This window comes from Coenobita brevimanus, chromosome 69 (assembly GCF_032717465.1).
Source record: "Coenobita brevimanus isolate Jiangsu-jjx chromosome 69, ASM3271746v2, whole genome shotgun sequence".
In the NCBI taxonomy this organism is placed as follows: Eukaryota; Metazoa; Arthropoda; class Malacostraca; order Decapoda; family Coenobitidae; genus Coenobita; species Coenobita brevimanus.
In genome coordinates, this window is record NC_137022.1 from 24,251,648 (window position 1) to 24,264,719 (window position 13,072).

At 38.9% G+C, this 13,072-nt stretch overlaps 1 pseudogene; it reads right to left on the reverse strand.

The window, feature by feature from the left end:
* Positions 1-12,710: 12,710 nt before the first annotated feature.
* LOC145406254 (5S ribosomal RNA) lies at positions 12,711-12,831 on the reverse strand (annotated as a pseudogene).
* Positions 12,832-13,072: the final 241 nt, after the last annotated feature.

The following is a 13,072-nucleotide window of genomic DNA, read 5'->3' on the forward strand; positions in this document are numbered from 1 at the left end:
TCTGTGATCATTTGCTGAGGACGTTCCCAGGGATGGCGGGGATTATTGTGTAACTAAATGCATTCCTTGATGTGTGTGAGGAGGAAAATTATTATTATTATTATTATTATTATTATTATTATTATTATTAAAATTATTATTATTATTATTATTATTATTATTATTATTATTTTGATATCTACATTGTTTCCTTGATATCAGCCCGTAAATTAGTTCTGAAGATTATAAAAGATTACTGTCACCTGTATTTGTATCAGTTTGTATTAGATCTACTGCAGCAGGACCGGATCTTCTTCTGGAGAGAGAGTAATTGCCAAACATAACTCTTCCTCATGCTGGCTAGCTATCGTAGTAAGTTAATGTACTTCAAAAATGTGTGCAAACTAATCGCAGTCTGATAACGAAGGACGCAGAATTTGTAATGATTGTGATAAATCATGAATCATCAGTTAGTGAAAAAAAAAAAAAAAAAAAAAAAGCTGATAAACGAAAATAAAACCACGAACTCTCATCAGCCAAAGCTCATTCGGATCCGCCACAGTTCATTTCCGTCTGCAGAGCGTAAACAAATTATATTCTCGTATATTCATGGGGCTTAAAAGCTCTTGGTTCTATGTAAGTGAAGTGGACCCGGTTGATGGTTTTTAATTCATGAAATGGCCCAAAATATCACTCTGGTTGCCAAAGACCTCCAGCCCACCACACCCCTCCCGCTTGGAGAGAGGGGGGAGGGCCCGCGGGGTGGAGGGATGAAAAACTGAGGAATTTCACTATACTACGTATGATAACCTTTTGATATAAGCCAGTGCCAATGTATTTTCGATTATAACTAGCCCTTTCACTCTGATTCTTAACTAGATTAGTGCATGTATATGACTGAGATGTTGCTGATCTGAAACTGAATGTTGTTTACAAAATGTACGTCGACTTTGGTTCGGCTCGTGTCACAAAGTTGGGCGTGTTATTTAGCGAGCAAAACAATGGCATTTTCAAACTACTCTGTACATACTAGGCTAAGACGAGAGTTGTAATATGAAAAACCCATCCTCAACTATCCTTAAGGCTCGAATTAAGGCTTGCTGTGTGTGTCGTAGATGTAAATATAAGTCGACGAGTAGGGATGTGTATGTCAAACACGCTGCCCCCGTCTGAGCATGGCGCATTCGGGAGGCTCGCGTTGCTGGTCAAATGCACCAAAGTTAATCGATAGAATGAGCCCAAGATAGCACACGGCAGCTATATAGGAGACGCGTGTGTGTGTGCTTTAATTTGTGTGTTTGTAGCCAGTTTAATGTCATTGCAACCGACCCAAAAACGAACAAAATTACCCGAAAAAAAAAAAAGCTAAACGTGGACGATGACGTTGGGACGCGGTCGTTGATTTGTTCTGAACGATTTCACTTTAAAGGGAGATTTTAAACGAGACCTGAAGGACAAGGAAGGGTAACATGTATCAAGCAAGGAAACACCCGCGTCCCATCGTCAAGCAGGATTAGTTAATTGGACGATATTGGTGTCTATGTTTTGAAGTTGTAAGCCATATTTATAGGATTACCTCGAAATTCCTCAGTAGCTTTTAACGTACTACCTTCATATTGATTTTAAAAGTGTATTGTAGTAGATGGTAACTTTCTTACGCTACTTGTTCAGTCACGGCCGGCAACACTTCACGCAGAATGATTATTTTGAAAACCCAATGAACACGAGTCAGAATTATTCATATATGCTAAGGTATGAAGATTTTTTTTTAAAGAATCATTACAGGAATAATTTTATATTAATCACCATTAATATTAACACCACTTGTTGAAAAAGTGTGCATTAACAGTACTGAATTTTGACTGAGTTTATAATTATATCGACTGTTATTTTGGCAAATCTGGTGGGAGATTTTGAATAGAAAGACCAAGATCAGTATGGAAGGATTAGGCTGAGTAAGAAAACATGAGGAAGGGCGATATGATGGTAGGAGTATGCACGTATTCCTCTTCGATATGAGCATTGTGTGTGTGTGTGTGTGTGTGTGTGTGTGTGTGTGTGTGTGTGTGTGTGTGTGTGTGTGTGTGGGTGGGTGGATGGGTGGGTGGATGGTTGGGTGTGGGTGGGTGTGGGTGTTAAGACTTCCTGGTAAAATATGCTGAATTATTTGTCTATGTGCTTCTTCGTACGTTACTGAGAGGTTTATGTAATATGAAAATAGCCTGATTTATTTAGCATGTGCAAACAAAATACACAATACATTTCCCTCATCCCTGGGAACATATTTTTAAAGTTGCACGAAACCACCAACACCTAACTATATGTGTTTAGAAGGACATGCCAGAAGCTAATGACTGAAGAGGCCAAAATATATCTATAATGCCGTAATACTGCTGGAAAATCCTGGGACAAGATGAATGGAATGAAACAGTACTTGCGGTTTTAAAGAATTGATATCTCTCCGTTCTGAGAGTGGAAAATGATGGTCTCACAATTTCAAAAAAACGTTCAGTAAGCAGCACAAGAAATCTGTATGGTCTAGAACTCATAGATGTATGGAATTTGAGGTGAAAGCCGCAAAAAAACAGGCCCCTGCGCTGTTGCTGTCTTTCATTCGCTGACTTGGCTGTTTGGCAGGTAACGAACGTCAGGAAGATAAGATTGTGTTGCTCTTAAGCCCTTGATGAGCGCCTTCTTACTTGGCGGGAAAATTATCGGTATGTTGTGAGATCCCGAGCCCAAGAATATTTTACCAGCTAACAAAAGTCTCAGATTAGGGCTAGAAAGAGTATGTGTTTTGAGATATTGGTTGCGTACGGTAAAGGATGGCTGCCGTATTTATCGTCACTTTGAAGATTTCGTGGCGCCTCCTTTCAATGATTTGGTTAGCTGTTACGGCATTGCAATACGATTTTTGTGGTAGATAATGTGAGGAGTAGCGGTTTGTGAGGTTTGGGGCGTAGTTTGAGGTTTGAGGCGCAGTTTGTGAGTTTTGAGACGCAGTTTGTAAAGTTTGAGGTGTGGTTTGTGAGGTTTGAGGCGCAGTTTGTGAGGTCTGAGACACAGTTTGTGAAGTATGAGGAGTAATTTTTAAGACGGTATCCGCAGACTTGGGAGGTTGAGTATATGTTTGAGGCCAGTCGAGCAATGTACTCTTTTCACTCTAACTTGGCCTAAAATTGCCATCTCTACTCCTTGAATGGTGACTTGCAACAATATCCCAATATTAACACTAAATTATTTTGCTTGTCACGAAGAAGTGCTAGTTATATAAAGAATCTAGAGCCGTAGCATTGTTTTTTTCTGCTACCGGTACGTGAAATAAATCAACTGCAGACAGACGAAAAATCTAGGCCAAGTTAAAGTGAACTGACTATGGTAACATATTATTCCACTTTATTTTGGTAACATTTTGATTTATAACTCGCTCACTTCGATGATGATGATTTTTTACTTTATTCTCTCAACCACCTGAGGATTTTGTGTAGGTACGGGGAGGCTTTTCGCAGTGGAGGAGCGTAATGGAGATATTTTTTCCCACTTCTTCAATGCGACAGGTTTCCCTAAGAATAAACCAAATCTGGAGTTAGTGTGATAAAGGTGAAAAATGCGTCATTGTTGTGAAGCCTTAGTATTATTCTATCTTTATTGTATTTTATTTTATCTTTTACATCTCTAGCACAACGTAGATCTTTACTAACGTTACCTTATTGTTTAACTGATGCTTTAGGGTTAAGATTCGCTAGATGATGATTTGCCAAAGCTCGTAGGAGAGTATTTCTAGACCTAAAATGACATTGAATATTTTGTAGATAATACCGTTGCTTTCCTCAGTAACTCGAGCTTCATTGATTTAGTTTTAAGACCTAGCCAGCGTGGAACTCCCCTCAGTAAACAAGAAATGCGGTGTTTTTGGTAAGGAAAATTCATGTTTAAAAAATACAGTGTTTATGGTAGAGAAACTGCCTCAAAAGAAAATGGTTTTGTGAAGAAGTAACTCCCCCAAGATGCAATGTATAGCGGGAAAAATGCCAAAAATTGAAGAGTTTATAGGGAAATGCCTAAAGATGCAGTGTTTAAAGGGAAAATGCCCCAAATGCAGTGTTTATAGGGAAAATGCCTCCAAATACAGTGTTTATAGGGAAATTGCCAAAAATGCAGTGTTTATAGGGAAAATGCCTAAATGATGCTGTGTTTATAGGGAAAATGCCTAAATAAAACAGTGTCTAGCCCAAATAATGCAGTGTTTATAACGAAAAATGGCTGAAAATGCAGTGTTTATAGCGAAAAATGGCTGAAAATGCAGTGTTTATAGCGAAAAATGACCATAAATACAGTGTCTATAGCGAAAAATGCCTAAATAATGCAGTGTTTATGTAGAGACAAATGCCTGAAGAAAGTGCAGTGTTTTGTGGGGGTAAAATGGCTGGTCACAATATTGTATCAGAGTCGAGGTTACAAAATAGCCTTTTACCGAATCTGCAAATCAGTGTATCTTACAGTTTGTTTGGGCTTAACCCCTTTCATCTGGTGACTTATTCTTTCTAACGAATTTATTAATCTAAGGGCAAAAACTTTCATAGTAAAAAAAAAAAGCCAGTTATTTTTAAACCTTCATTTATATCGAAAAGTCTCTCCAAATTTGAACACGAAATAAAGAATAAGTCGCCGCAGTGACGATGTTAAGGCGATACGGAGGGTAGAAATGCTAAAATTTTGTTGCGGAAATCTTGAAGGAAAAAAACTACGAAATATTAATAGACTGATTGTAAGGCTTATTTTGTAACTGTAGGTCGTGTTGTAAGTGATTTTGGATATTCCGTAGCATCTCTTCCTTAACGATTTATTCTGCCTATTGAACTTCAAAAAATCTTAAAATCCTGTGTTAAAAGATACAAATAAAATACAAGAAAAGGTTAAAGTGTACCATGCAAAATAAATCGCCAAGAAATAATTGCTACGAAGCCTTCAATTCACCTAGAACATGGCCCAGGCTAGAGTCGGGAATGAACGCATGTGCGTGTGTGTATGTATGTATGTGTACGTACAGCCTTGGCTTTGTGTAGACGTTTTTAAAAGCAGTGTGCAATATACATACAGTGTAGTCAAGTAACATTAAAAAAATATATAAAAATGACCTATGTTTTTTGTAGGTTACTGTACTAGCTGTGTTAGAGACTAGATACACTTATAGCTCGTATTCTCGTAGGTTAAGGAGGCTCCCTAACACCTCCTCCTTGGCGATTTATTCTCTTAAATGATGCTTTAATTTCTGCGAGCCGGGTGACGTATTTTTGGCTCAATTTTTGCTAACCCCTCTGTTTCGAAATATCTCCCATGAGCTGAAAAAATAATCAGAAAATAGCAAGAATAATATATATAAAAGACAGCCCTATACTCAATGGGCTAATTCTGTCGTATAGATTATTTACGATGTCGATACTAAAAATACACTTAAATTTAAAAATGGTTTAGTATTGTAAATAAATCGCTAAGGAAGAGGTGTTGGGGAGCCTCCTAGCAGACGACGATACCGCTCTGTATGTTAACCGGATACTAAGATAGATACCATTTATGTACATGGATTATAAGAAATAAAACTCAAATATTTTTATCGCATAGTAAAGCATTAGAGTAAAAATAAAATATGTATGTGATTAAATACTCATCATCCATATTTTCTGATGTCAAAATAATAATAATAATAATAATGTATCCATCATAAAATTCACATTCATCGAGTTCCATTCCTATGTGAATCTAGAACTATTTTATTTTTCTCTTTTTTTCTGGGATTAGCGACGCGTGTGCTTTCGTGTCTGCCTTCAATGTCAGGGGTATTTTTCATGGTACAAAGACAGGTTAACGAAAAATAAATAAATAGCTAAAAAAAGAAACTATCCAGAACAATATACTATGAGGACATTTTTTTGTGCCTGGAAAAATTACAGAAAATTCATATGTACCCGAAAATAATTGTGCCATGCCTCATCTCACTTTGCTAAGGAAGATATTAGGCTATATATTTAAATTTGCAAAAATATAAAGGAGCTTTGTACTGTATATATATCAATACTAGTAATATTTAACATTATAACTTCTCAAGGCAACTCGAATGGTGAGGAGTTTGTCAATTTAGGGAACATTTTAACTCACTGCAACTACTCCTGAGATGTATGGAGTGTGGGATGTTTCTATGTGGTAAATTTAGGACCAGTTGTAGCGGTACTTTTTTGGCGGGAAGATGTCCATTGCTCTTTTCACTTTAACTTGGCCGAATGGAGTGTGGGACGATTCTATGTGGTAAACTTAGGACCAATTGTAGCGGTATTGTTTTGGCGGGAAGATGCCCTGTACGCTTGTCACTTTAACTTGGCCTAAAATTATCATCTTCCTATCGTGAACTGCGAGTTGTAACAGATAAATACTTGACTATGATGCTTGCCATGAGGAAGTGCTATGAAAGGATGAAGAGCCGCAGTTTTGTCTTTTTCTGCCACTAAGCTACGTGAAATAAGAGGCGAAAGGGTATAAAGTTGGACCAAGTTAAGATGAAAGAATCGTAGTCACAAGTAAATGTTAAGAAAAAAATATATAATACCGTAGTTTTTTTTTTTCACTAAGCTACGTGAAATTACTACAAAAGGACGAAAATCTGGACCAAGTTAAGGTGAAAGGGCTATATGTATGTAGAGAAGTGGTACTAGGTTGTCTTTTGCTGCCACCAAACTGTGTAAAATAAGCCACAAAGGGAAGAAAGCCTGGACCAAGTAAAAGTGAAATAAGTATAGTCAGGAAGTGGACGTGGAGCTGCAATATTGTCCTGCCACTGATAGGCGTGAAATAAGTTACCAGAGGACGAAAATCTGCGCCAGGTTAATGTGAAAGGAGTATATGAGGCAATTTTCGCGGAGGTATCGCCGTAATCTAAGGCTGCTTCTAACTGTACAGGAAGGTGTCATTTCCTCTTAGTATGGTCTAGCGCACAATTTTAATATCATCTTTGCCCTGATTTATTATTTTAAGTACTGTAGTTTGTAATGGAAATAGCCGCGGTCATCATTCCCTTACTCAGGCTCCTGGGGCTCACTCTCAGCTGAATAAACTCGTCTAAAATTGTCTTGCTTTAGAACATCAGAATTGTCCTGGGTCTCTCTCTCTCTCTCTCTCTCTCTCTCTCTCTCTCTCAAGAAAGGAGGAAGAAGAGGAGGAGGAGGAGGAGGATATATATTATCTGGGTTTTCATCTCTCTCTCTCTCTCTCTCTCTCTCTCTCTCTCTCTCTCTCTCTCTCTCTCTCTCTCTCATACAGAGAAAGAGAGAGAGAGAGAAATATTATCTAGCACAGGAAGATCAGAAAAACTGGTGAAATACTAGTTGACCTTCTGCTCCCGCCTGAATCATAAATATGCAACAACGTGATTTTAGCGACGGGAATTCAGTTCTGTTTAGCATAAAATAATTGCGCTAAAAGTTTTGCTGTCAGAGGTCTTTATTCTCGGCTACGGACATGCAAGGGTGAATTCAAAATATAATGGGTTTTCGAACGCAAACTTCAGCCTCATTTTTGGCGCATTTTTTGTCATTTCATACGTCAGTTGCTATAATAGGAGAAGGTATTACACGCGTCGGCCCATGTCTCACAGTTTTTCGGACATTTTTCCAGATAGCGGATAGCCTACAGAGTTAACAGAGCATTTATATATACGAAAATCACTTACTTTGTTCCGTGGTACTGCTTTGTGGGCTTGCTGAGTGTTTTTTTTTTTTTTTTTTTTTTTAATATGCCAACGTACCAAAAATAAAAACCACATAACATTAGAATGAAAAAATAAAAAACTATATCTGAGGAAAGGACTGATCACTGTGGGTATGTTCTAGTTAAGGACTAACCAAAAAACTTCTTATTTCGTTTTCTTGGCAAATTTTCAGGTTAAAATTTGATCTGTTGTTTGTTGGAGCGACACCAAATTAGTTTTGCAACGTTTTCGAAATTCTTTTATGTTGTGATATTATTTTATAAGTTCAATAAAGCATGATTTCAATAGATGGATTCGCTCTTTTCCTATCCTTGAAGTGAATAGATAGATAGATAGACAGATACATACATACATAAATACATAGGTATATAGATAGATGAATAAGTAAATCCTCATTATACTAGGGTGGTAGGTGGTGGCGACCATCATCCACTCACTTGATATAGTGCTGCCTCCTTCTTTCAGCTTTGTCGTTCTTTTTTCTGTGTCTGTCCGCCTCTCTTCCTATTTCTCCCATCTTTCCTGTCACCCTTTATTACTCTTCTTACCTTTTCAGGTGGCTTTACATTGAATGACAAGCCTAATGGTTTCCTGTAAGCCAGAAAACCATTTACAACGCTGGGTGGTAACCATATAACCAACCCATATGTGTTCCCTACATGTCAACAAGTGGGTTGGCGGAGGGTTAGTGCCTCTTCCCGTAAAACAACTAACTCAAAGTCAATCGGCCATCCATTACGGGCTTATGACGTCTTGTTATAGATAGATAAATAGATAGAGCACACTAGACTCAGATTTACTTAGCCTATAAATAATCGTAACTGTTTCACTGCGAGGACGTTATTTTAATTTGTTCAGGTTACGACCAGACGATTTTTAGTCCATTCAACCCGATGACTTTTTTATATTGGACTGGATTCTCCCTAGCACCTCTTCCTAAGCGATTTGTTTTTGGATACGGCTGGTTAGTATTCTTCTTGTACGTTATTTATGCAGAGGAATCTACATAACAACGGAGGACATTAAGGTGTTACATGCAGAATAAATCGGTACGGAAAAAGTGTTAGGGAGCTTCCATAAATGTCTAGCGGTCGCAAGAATAGACAAGAATGGAAGTTGGTGGACTGTAGAATAGTAACTTCAGCCTGCACTCCACTGGGTTCACGTCCAGATAAGCATGAGGCTACTACTACTACTACGACTACTACTACTACTACTATTACTACTACTACTAGTTCTTGTACTCCCCGAAAAAACAAGAAATCGCACCGATCATTTTCCTCACGGCATCAATATTTTGTTTTTCCAGTAAAACCAAGACTCGTGGGAAGTTTCCGCACTCATCCTGTCCTTCCTACAAAAACACATTATATTTACGAAGGACAGGATCATATATTTGCTTGCGAGTTTCACCCAAGGTCTTTATGGCCCAATTCACACTATAGGGACGGTCGCGCTCCGCTCTCGCTCCGCTTACGGTCCGGTCAACTATCATTACATGCATTTCAGTGGAAGCATTCACACTGGCAGTAACGGTCAAGGAACGCTCCGCTCTCGCTCCGCTCACGATCCATTCAATAGATATTTTGACCGGAGCGAGAGTGGACCGTGAGCGGAGCGAACCGACAGTGAGAACACCCACCACGGTCTTGCTCCGCTCCAGTCTTGATTCAGCCCTCGTACGGACGTATACTGCTGCTCTGAGTCTCTTGAATAGTTAGAGAGAGAGAGAGAGAGAGAGAGAGATTCCTGTTTTAAGTACATCTAGCTGCATAGTAGTCTTCCTTACACTCTTCCTTAGCGACTTCATTTGAACATTACCCACTAGCTTTCTCTTGTACCGTATGTAAATTATTTCTTTTTAATATGGACATAGTTTACATAAATGAAAAACTAATCAATACTGAGGTGTCATATGCAGAATAAATCGCTAAGGGAGAGGCCCTGCGGAATCTCTAAACCCACAGTGTGTACGAATTATCATTCAGGGTGGACCGTAAATAGTGCTACACTGGAAACTCTCCTGATAGTATCTTGTGTGCTGTGTGGACAGCTCAATATGCTGGTGTGGGCGTGGGTGTGGGAGTAGGAGTAGGAAATGAATAAGTGGGGGGGGGAGATAGACACTGATAACGTTGATTTAGTCGTTCCCACAAGACACAAGAAATCGCCCGTATTTTAAGCTTTTGTGTACTTGGTTGTGTGTTATAGAGTTTACAGCGAAGCTATTTGACTTTTTGCTGCGAGTTTCTCCCTCTCTCTCCCCCTCTCTCTCTCTCTCTCCTGAAATATGTAATGACCATTGACGGAGGATGTGTGACGCGTGAAAAGTCACACATTTTCCGTCAATGGTGGTGGGCTACTGTTGAGGGAGAGGGAATGCACCAGGACCGTGAGCGGAGCGAGAGTGGAGCGTGACTGGAGCGTGACCGTCCCTATAGTGTGAACGCCTTAACAAACTTCATCCATTCATTTCTTTTGCGAAGTTTTTCTCGCGTCCTCCAAAAGTTTAAGGTATACCAATTATGCTCCGTTTTCTCACACTTCCTCGTTTTCTCTTATGCTGTCTTTCGTATTTTCTTTCAGAGACTATTATGCTACTTGGGAGAAAATTTCCGGACTGGAAAATCTTGTACTACTCGATTTCCCTCCTAAGTGCAGTAAAATCGTTGAAGATGGCAAGGATCATATCAAACTACGTCCTCTGACCGACGTTCTCTGGTACGTTTGAGTATACTGAACGATATTCTGCAATCTGCGAGTGCAGAAATTTTGAATGTGCCGCGGACAAATCATCAACTACTGAAAATTTTATGTTTTCTGTGTTGTGCCTACACGAAGAGTTACTGTATATATGTGGGAGTACACCAGTTAATCTATGGCAAATACAAACATCTGTAACTGTTTTTAATAAATTTAAGGGAATTTCATAAAGATACAGACAAAATCGAAAGCCTATAGCCCACTGGTTACAGTCTGACGTCACGTCAGGGGGAGACACGAGGAGACTGAAGCGGAAGGGAGGTATGTTATTACCTAATTTTAATGCTTCTTATGGCATGTTATCGTAGTGTTGATACCCTAAGAAGTAACAGCAACATATCAGGAGCTTGGGGTCAAGGCAGAGTAAAAATAAAAGAAGAGGAGTCGTGGTTCTCTTCTGTGACAGCTCCAGGACGGTGTGGGGAAAATTCGGGAGTTTTAGGCGCGTTTTTGTGAGGCCCAGGCCTGAGCCTGGCTCGAGCCAGACTTAAGCCAAACGTCCATTCCCGTTTTTGCGGTGCCCAGGCTCAAGCCGGGACTCGAGCCGCGCTTGAGCCAGACTCAAGCCAAGTCGATCCACCCCTGGAGCTGGCTTGAGGTAGCTCCAGCCCGGGAGTGTGACGTCATATGTAAACAAAGATGGCGTCTTCCATTGTGTTGTATGTATTGTTCTCACATTTTCAATATGCCACGAGTATGTGGCTTGCACCGATTGATTTTGATATACAGATATGCTAGAATTTACAGTTGATGCACGTGAGAGAAGAACATGTGTAGCTAGAGTGAATTGGACAGCTCGTTTGTGGTGCAGATCAGATCAAATGGTGTTCATTCAGTATTGCTTTTGAATCAGCACAGGGCTGTTCGTTATCTATTTTTTTTTTTTTTTTAAATACGTGTTCTAGTGTTCCATACTTCACAGAGGTATTTCTTGTAGTGGTAGAATTTTTTATCTGCATCTTTTGCAAATGTTAATAACAGTATGTTCTCTAAATTGCCTTCTTCTACCTCATATTTATTTCTTATATCTTTTAATGCATTACAATTTTTAAAGAAATGTTCAAGAGTTTCTTCTTGTTTTGCTACATAATTCACGATACGTATTTCCACCAATATACCTTGCTCTCCAGTTCAATTTTAAAGTGTTCAAGCAACATCTGTGCAGCAGTATAGAACCCTGTGTGTTTTCATGAAGTTTTTCTTCCTTAATGTCTTATTTTTTCACTTTATGAAATATAATTGAGGATTTGTTTGTCAATTCTCTCCAACATTTTCTTTTTTTTCGTATTCATTTACCTTCTTCTTTATTTCATCCTTTTTTAAATTGTCCAGTTGGTTAGTATTTCTTATGCTGATTTCCTTCATATATTCCTGAATATTTTTAATCCATGCATTTTTTTTTTTTTTTTTTTTTTTTTTTCTAACACTTTTAATGCTAATGAATTATTTTCTTGCAGAAGAAAGCATATAATGAGTGGATGAGGAACAGGGGCGTCGAAGAAGCTGAGAGGAGGATGAGAGAGTTATATGTAGAGAGGAGGAGAGAGGTGAAAAGATTAGTAAAAGAGAGTAAGAAGAGAGTGGATGAGGAATTTGGAAGGAATTTGAGTGCAAAGTGGAGGGAATGTAAGAAAATGTTCTGGAAAGAGGTAAAGAGAGCTACACAGGGTGCCAACAAAGTTAGTTGGGGTGTGAAAGATAAAAATGATAGATTACTAGTGGAGAAGGGAGAAAAAGTGAACAGATGGAGAGAACACTTTAATGAACAGGTGGAGTCCCTCCACGGAACACTGGTCTGTACTGCTCCTGTACAAAATAAAGGAGAAGAGTAAAGGTTTCCTTGGTGACTCGCATATTTCTGAAGAAATCAAGATCTTCTTTCTGATCCAGGTGATCACTGAAGCCTTTCTGCTTTCCATGTGATTCTCTGCACCAACCCAAAGGAACATAATGTAATTATAAAGTATGGTTTTGCTAATATTCTTAATATATATATATATATATATATTTTTTTTTTGAGGGGGTGGGGGGACACATTGACCTAACAGCAAAGTAGCTCACTGAAGGGAACACCTGAATGGAAATTTTTTTTCATTCATTCATTCATTGCCAGACGCCATGTATCCCAGACAGGGTGGCCAAGGGCTTAGAGTTAGTTGTTTTACAGGGAGGGGCACTAATCCTCCACCAACCCCACTTGACGTAGGGATGCCAACAGCATCTGGTGTTCCCAGGCGGTCACCCCCATCCAAGTACTAACCAGACCCAATGTTGCTTAACTTCGCTGATCGAACGGGAAGCGGTGTACTCAACGTGGTATGGCCGAACACCTGAATGGAAATGAGGGTCAATTTTTAGTTTCACACAACCACTGATCTTTGCATCAAGTCTGAGTGTTTCCAATGGTTTTTGGTGTGATTCATTTGATTTTGCCCTTCAAATCTATTGCCAATCAATGGTTTCAAAGGAATGAATATTTTTGCAATCACCTTAGAATCCACTATTTCTTTTTAGAAATAAAGGTCGAAATGAACAGAATCACACCCAAAACCATAGGAAACAGTCAGGTTT